This window comes from Echinops telfairi, unplaced genomic scaffold, assembly GCF_000313985.2.
Source record: "Echinops telfairi isolate 266 unplaced genomic scaffold, ASM31398v2 ScPeMD7_7457;HRSCAF=8495, whole genome shotgun sequence".
Taxonomy (NCBI): Eukaryota; Metazoa; Chordata; class Mammalia; order Afrosoricida; family Tenrecidae; genus Echinops; species Echinops telfairi.
The window spans coordinates 20,022,915-20,030,498 of record NW_022111357.1 but is presented as its reverse complement, the minus strand read 5'-3'; positions in this window follow the sequence as shown (position 1 = coordinate 20,030,498).

The window sequence follows — 7,584 nt, the reverse complement described above, 5'->3', positions numbered from 1 at the left end:
GTCCAACATTGCAGAAGATCTCTCGTTTAAGTTACCGCCGGGCCCCGCCCCCGCCGCCCCCGCCCTGCGGCCGGCCGCTCCCAGCATGCCCCGCGGCGGCCCCGGGGCGCTCGGTCGCTCGGGCTCCCTGAAGCCACAGCCTGCCCGGACTCCCGCAGCCAAATCGAGTCAAAGACCAATTAATATGCTGCTACCTGTGGCCAGCTCAAGTGATGTGGAGCTGATGATTTCTTTTTCCATTTTACTCCAACTGTGGTTTCATTTCTTCCCCAGCCCTCCTTTGGTCAGTGGTTTTAGGGGCACTAAAGTTCACTTTTGTGGGTAACCTGCACTGTTAGCTGTTGATTTAATTAACTCAGCCTTTCTCTTTCTTGACCAGAACCCGGCCAGCTGGGCTGCCGCGCAGACACCCATTTGGACAGCTGACGGGCCGGAGGCGGCTGGCGGCGAGGAGTGTGTGGTCCCTGGCAGACACTCGCCGGCCAGCCAGGGTTCAGGGCCCTCCTGAGCCCACGGTCTCAGGGGCGCAGGGGCTTGCCTTCCCATTGGGGAGGAGGGGAAACCGAGGCTCAGAGCTGTGAGCTGAGCCGCCCGACCACACAGCTCTCAGGATGGAGCTGGGGTCTCGAGCCCACGACCCTCCACATCGGAGAGGCTGTTTCCCCTTCTCAAAGGTGCCCCTGTGACAGTGGCAAGGAGAAGGCTGCAGGGACCTTGGGATGGGCGAAGAGTGGTGGGACCTTGAGGAAGATGCTGCTTTAGCTCCCAGCTTACTCCTGGTCCTCCCTGATAATGGAGCAGATCTGGGATTTTCTCCTCAGGGAAGTCGCCAGAATCCTTCCACAGATCTGTCAGTGGCCAGGCAAAGGTAAGGGTGGATCAGCTCCGCCCAGTGGAAGCTCTGGTGACAGGAGACCCTGAGGGACAGACTAACCTGGGGCTGGAGGGGCAGCTGCAGCGGCTGGAGGGGACACCTGAAGCCCGGAGGCTGAGAACAACCACAGGGGCACTTGCTTTCTGACTCCGGTCAAGGCGCCCCATGTCTCTGGGCCTGAGGTGGTCAGTACCTGGTTGTCAGTTTCTGTGACCAGTGCCAATCTCTCCTGGCTGCTGGGCTCCTCCCTACCCACCTCCTCCAGGAAGCTCCCCCCTCTCACCCATTCCCCCACCCATGCCCAGGGCTTCAGGGCCTGCTGGTTTTTTTTTCTTTTTCTTTTTTTCTTTTTGCCACCAGGGTGAATTGTCAATTGATTTGTTATTTATCCCACTGACAACAAAGAGAGTGAAAAGGTAATAATTCTGGGCCCTGGGGTAATTCAATTCCTGTAGCACCGTCAGCTACATTAACTTACTTCCTGGATCTCAATTCAATTAGAGCAACATTCCCCAGCATTAATAAATCAATACTCATGCCATTTGGATATATTTTGAATGTCTTTCATTATCCATTGCAGGTCGGGGATGGCTGTTGAATTGAAAGTTAATGGGACAGGACAGGGCAGGTGGGGCTGCCTGGGGAGCAGCTTCTAGCCGTTAGCTCTAATTGCCTGTGCTGCAAAAGAGAGCGTAGTAAAACAGAGACCTGGTTAACTGAGCCAAGTCCAGAGGGAGTTATAGCAAGCTGCATCTCTGGTCAGGGCAAACGGAGCCACGGCAGTCCGAGGGGCTTGTTCACCCACTCATTCATGCACTCATCCATCCATCCATCATCCATCCAACCATCCACACACCCACTCAACCAACCATCCCTTCATCCATCCATCCCTCTCTCCCTCCTTCCATCCATCCACCTACCCACTTAACCAACCAACCAACCACCCATCCATCCACCCAACTGATTCATCCATCCATTCACCCACACAACCTCTGTCCATCTACTTACCCATCCATCCACCCAGACATACATACATACATACATCCTCCCATCCAATCTCCATCTATTCACCTAACCATCCACTCTCCTCCCAATCCTTGTCACCCCTTCTCTCATTCTCCTTCCCATTCCCTGTATCCCACATCCCACCCCTCCTCCTAGTCTTCCTCTCATCCTGCCTCTACTCCTTTTTCCTGACTTGCAACTTTCTTTCCATCTTTTCATCTCCCTATTCATCCCGAACACTTACTGAGGGCCTAGTATGCACTCCATCGCCCATCTGTTTGTTCACCCTACTGTGGTGGCTTGCATGGTGCTCAGATGCTGGGAGCAACGCCACCCACTGGAATTTCAAATGCCAGCAGGGTCACCCAGGGTTGACAGGTGTCAGTGAAGCTTCCAGACTAAGACTAGAAAGAAAGGCCCAGTGAGCTAGTGCAGAAAAGTCGTCCGTGCAAACCTTGTGAATTGCAACAGAACTTTGGATGTGCCACCCATCGCAGGGCATCCATCACTAGAGGGAGGAGGACGTCGTGTTTGTGAAGTAGACAGCAGCCTGGGGTGAGCACAACCCTCCGAAGAGACAAATGAGCACATTGGCCGCCACAACGAGCTCAAACATGCCGATGAGTGTGAGGGTGCTGCAGGGCTGGGTGGCGTCCATTGTGCTGTTCATAAGATGGACATGCATGAGTCAGGCTGAGCTCGCTGGTAGCAAAAATGGCCACAGTTATGTCGTGGGCCCTCCCTCTATAGGCGCGTGTGCTTCTATCGATGGACATCACCCTTGCTCTCCAACTTTGGAGAAACTGACTTCTAAGGAAATCATGACAACTCAATGTTCAAGAGAGGTAGCGGGAGCAATCCACAGGACTTACATCCAAGATAATCAGAGCAAGGCTCAGTGGGGGCCCAGTGCAGAAAGGTCTGACTGTAGTGCTTGGGGTGGGGAGGGCTGGGGAGGCTCCCTAGATGGAGGAAGCCTGGCTGCGAGTCAGTTCTGGTCCCAGCTCCCTAGAGGAGGGGAGGCCTGAGGAACATCTTGAAGGACGAGAAAGGCTTGGCCGGGTGGAGTGAGGACCGCAGGGGAGCTGAGCAGAGCCGAGGACTATGCGCCAGGGGTATGGTTCCAAATCACCCAAGGAGGCAACTGAAAATGTGCACTCCCAGGATCCTCCTCTGGGGGTCTGACCCACAAGGTCTGGGTAGGGATCAGAAATCAGGATCCGTGGAAACCACACAGGAGATATTTGCTCAGTGGAGCCAGCCTCCATCTCAGGCTGGCCATGGCCGCTGTGTGGCCGAGCAAGTGCCCAGCCTCTCTGTACCGCTGGGTCTGGGAGTGAACGTCTCACATGACACGGTCCTTTGGGGGGCAGGGGGAGTGTCAACCTATGGCACTGCCTTCTTCCTGGCTCAATGAAGAAACAGGGGACCCAGCAGGCAAGGACTGAGTTGGAGACTCAGGGCCTTTGCTCCTGGTGTTCCCTCTGCTCAGATTACTGCCCTGCCCTTTGGGGGTTCCTCCTGCCCTTGCATAACAAATTATCTCAGACTCACTGGCTTAAAACAGCAAACTCTTGTCTCCCCGTCCTGTGAGTCAAGAGCCTAGGAGCGCCCCAGCTGCGGGGTGCTGCCTCAAGGTCTCTCATGAGGCTGCTGCAGTCAAAACCTCCTCAGGCAGGATTCATGCGAAGGCTGGACCCCGGGCTGAAGGCTTAGTTCCTCACTGGCTGGGTCTTCTTGAGAGGGCTGGGGGTCTAAGGCTCTCCTTAGCATGGGCAATCCAGAAAAGAACATGACAGAGACCATCCTGTCTGTGGTGGCCCGCCTCAGAAGTCACATTCGCCCTTATTTGGGACGAATTCTACTTGTTAGGGGTCAGCCACCATCGCAGTCCCAATTCAAAGGGACACAAATTGAGCTTGCTCTCTTGGGGAGAGGAGTTTCCAGGGATCTGTGAATCTTAAAGCCATCTTGTGCAAAGGTCACCTGGCCAGAGATGACACACCTTTCCTGACACGTCCGTCCACAAGGACCCCCACCCCTCTTGTCTCTCTCCCTCCCCTCTTGCTCTGCTTGATGTTTCTCCATGGCATTTGCCGTGACCTGACGTCCTACCTGCTTTAATTATTTATCTTGTTGATCGTCTGCCGCTCCCCACTCGAAAACAGGCTCCATGAAATCAGACACCTTGTCAGTTTTCTTCACGGCGGCGTTGCAGCCTTAGAGAGCATCTGGCGCATAGTAGGTACTTAATAAATCATGGTTGGATGCTGTGCTGTGCTGCCTGTCCTGGGGCCTCCTGAGCTTGGGGATCAGCCAAGCCAGGCTTGGGCTCCACGGGGCTAGACATGGGGAGCCGCATGACCCAGAGAGCAACATGGGTCTGAGGGTCATTTCTGGCTCCAGATTGACTGGTAGTCTTCCATGCAATGCTGGGCAGGCCCTTTGTCCTAGTTCAGCCTCAGTTTCCCCATGGGATAGAAGCATGCTGGATCCCTTCTCTTGAACAAGTGGGTCGCAAGCACGACACCATGCTGGGCTCTGGACTGACCCTAGAACAGTGGTTCTCAATTTTCCTAATACCGGGATGCTTTAATGCAGTTCCTCATGTTGTGGTGACCCTCCAACAATAAAATTATTTTTGTTGCTACTTCATAACTGTAATTTTGCTACTGTTATGGATTTGGCGACCCCTGTGAAAGGGTCATTTGACCCCCCAAAAGGGTCTCGACCCACAGGTTGAGAACCACTGCCCTAGAGTAAAACTGCTGACGGTCCACCCAGCTCTCACATGCTCCTGTTTGGCCTTCCAGCTTCTAACTAAGGCTGAGTTCAGAGACCTGAGTCTCAGCCCCCAGGATTCTCCTGGCAGGGGGCGTGGCCACTGGGTGTGTACAGGGAGAGAGATGCCTGAGAGAGGGGGCAAGAGAGGACGAACTGTGGCCCACCCCCACTTTGCTCACAACGTTACCCTCCTACCTGGCTTCTTCCTCCTCCCTCACGCACATCGCTGACCAACGCCCCCCTCCCCCCTTAGGTCTGTTTTCAGGCCAACTCCTCCTAGAAGTCCCCTGCCCTGGCTCTGCTGCCCCGCCCCCCCCCCACTCCACCTGGGGCTGCCTTGTTTCTTTTCTATCTGCCTCTACCCTGTGTCTCCTGTGAGTGCCCGAGGGCAGGGACCCAACCTGGCAGCCTCAGTGCCACCCCTTGTCTCATGGGAGGGTCCAGGGCATCCAGCTGGGGAATCTACAAACTGCGGCCCGACCCCCCACGTGTACGTTCCTCATCCCTCTGCCCCATGAGATCCTCTGAAGGGCTCCCCCAAACACTCGTAGGGGTAACAGCACGAAAAGTCAGTCTGCTCCATTCCCGGAGGGAGCAACTGGGGCCACAGAAGATGGCCAACCAGACCTCAGTCGACTTCAGTCGCGTGGTGAGTGAGGACCAGTCTCCAGAGCCCAGGCCGGGGCAGGCCCCTTCCTGAGATGAGCTTCAGGTGTCCCCTGACCCCTGGTGCTTCTCACCTGTATCAGCTACCCGATGTGCTGGGCACTGCGTGGAGGCTCTCACCGTTCGCTCACCCTGCCAAAGAGCTGCCCGTCCTTCCATTTTCCAGGTCAGAAAACCAAGACCCAGCGTCACAAGGTCATCTGTCGGCTCTCCTTCTACTAGAGTGTGGCCGAGCAGGGATTTTAGCCAGGGCTTGCTTTGGCCTGAACCACTCGGCTACAGAGCCCACTGAGAGCTCTGAGCAAGATTCAGGTCACTCAGACCATTCACCCACTGTTCACCATCCAATAAACAATAAACAGGGTGTTCTAGCAAGGAGGAGCGGCACACGAGTAAAAATATCCAAGCAAGATGCTTTCAGAGCAGCAAGAGTCTTGAGAGAAAGGGAGCTGGGGGATGTGATGGGGGTGGGGTGGGGGGAGAGCACTTCATGAGATTGGGGCTCCTCTCTGGGAAGGTGGCATGTGAGCTACAACCTTAGTGGCACAGAGCTGGGCACTCAAAGATTGCCACCTTTGAGAAAGGGTTCGAGGTAGAAATGGGACATTTTTGAGGAAAAGTAAGGCCCTCTCCAATGGCAGAGCCTAGGAGTGACGGAAAAGACCCTTGGATCTGAGCCGGGGCTGCATGGTTCCCGGCAGCACTTACCTGGCCTCAGCTCAGCCCCTGCCCAGGCTCTGAGGGCTAGAAAGGGGCCAGGAACTAGAACAAGAAGTGCGCCAGGCTGGGGCAGCCACCGGGCCTGGCGTGCCCTGAGGAAGGGCAGCCCATTGCCAGGCCCTGGCAGACTCTGCAGCTGTTGGGGGCCTTTACCACTGGGGCTGACCCTCCAGGGGCCTGAGGAGGAGGCAGAGTAGCTCAGGGGAGGAGATACTCAACGCCTAAGCTCAGTTCAGGCATCATGCTGGGGCCAGGCAAAGGGGACAGAGGCTAACTGACCACCTGCGGTCAGGTCCACTCCAGACTAGGCTTCGTGGGAGCTGGATGGGCCCTGGAGAGAGAGAGACCTGCCCCCAAGAAGGCCTAGAAGCCGCCTTCCTGGAGAGGCAGAACTGAGGCACAAGCCCCTCCTCATCTGCCCACTTCTGCTGCCCCTCAGCTCCAACACCCCCCCACCCCACACACACAAACTTTGGGCAGACTGAGAGTGGCCTCCCCAGGCTGGACAAAGGCCATCTGGTCACTTCATTACTTGACACAGCCTTACAGCCTTGAACACCTCCTGGGGATGGGCAGAGCCCCTGGGCTGGGCCGGCCTGAGGCCTCCCTGGAGGAGACAGCTCTCTGGGTCTGAGTCTAAGCTCCTCTCTGAGGCCCCTGAGGGGTCTCTGGGACAGTGGGAAGCACATGGCTTTGAAATTTAATAAACCAAACCAACTCTGGGTTCAAACCCTAGGTTCCCCATTGTGTGATCTTGGGCCAGGCACCTCAGCTATTCGACCTGTTCCCTTACCTGCAGGAGGGGTGACGACACACCACTACTGCAGCTGGTTAGATATGACACGGGAAAAGGCAAAGAAAGAGGGCTTGTCCTGACTGCTCGGTAAATATTAGCATCCTCTCAATGCTCATAAGGTTTTCTTGTGTTTTATAAGGTTTTCTTGTGTTTGATTGACTATGCCAGGGCATTTGACTCGTAACAGACTATAACAACCTTAAGAGAAATTGGAACTCCAGACCACTCCATATTTTAAAATCAAGAAGAGTGCACATCGGGGTTGTATCCTCTCACATACTTATTCAATCTGTGTGATGGGTCAATAATCAGAGAAGCTGGCTTATATGAAGAAGAATGTTGTATCAGGATTGGAGGAAGGCTTATTAACAGCCTGCAATATGCAGATGACACAGCTTGCTGGCTGAGAGAGAGGAGGACTTTAAGCAGTTGCTGATGACCAGGATTGTGCCTTCAGTATGAATTACGATTCAATATAAAGAAGACCTCACAAAATCCTCACAGCTGGACCCATAGGTAACATCCTGATAGATAGACAAAAGGTTGAAGTTGTCATGGATTTTGTCTTGCTTAGATCCACAATCATCGCTCACGGAAGCAGCAGTCAGGAGATCAAACAACGCATTACTGTGAGTACCTGCTGCCCAGACCTCTTCAAAGTGTTGAAAAGCAAGGAGTTTCCTTGGAGGACTAAGGTGTGCCTGACCCAAGCCATGCTATTTTCCATTGCCTCCTATGC